Source organism: Myotis lucifugus, unplaced genomic scaffold, assembly GCF_000147115.1.
Source record: "Myotis lucifugus unplaced genomic scaffold, Myoluc2.0 scaffold_341, whole genome shotgun sequence".
In the NCBI taxonomy this organism is placed as follows: domain Eukaryota; kingdom Metazoa; phylum Chordata; class Mammalia; order Chiroptera; family Vespertilionidae; genus Myotis; species Myotis lucifugus.
Window position 1 is genome coordinate 1,032,882 of NW_005871389.1, and position 214 is coordinate 1,033,095.

The window sequence follows — 214 nt, forward strand, 5'->3', positions numbered from 1 at the left end:
CAATAGGAACCCATAGGACAGTGGTTCTCAACCTTCTGGCCCTTTAAATACAGTTCCTCATGTTGTGACCCAACCATAAAATATATTCGTTGCTACTTCATAACTGTAATGTTGCTACTGTTATGAATAGTAATGTAAATATCTGATATGCAGGATGGTCTTAGGCGACCCCTGTGAAAGGGTCGTTCGACCGCCAAAGGGGTCGCGACCCACA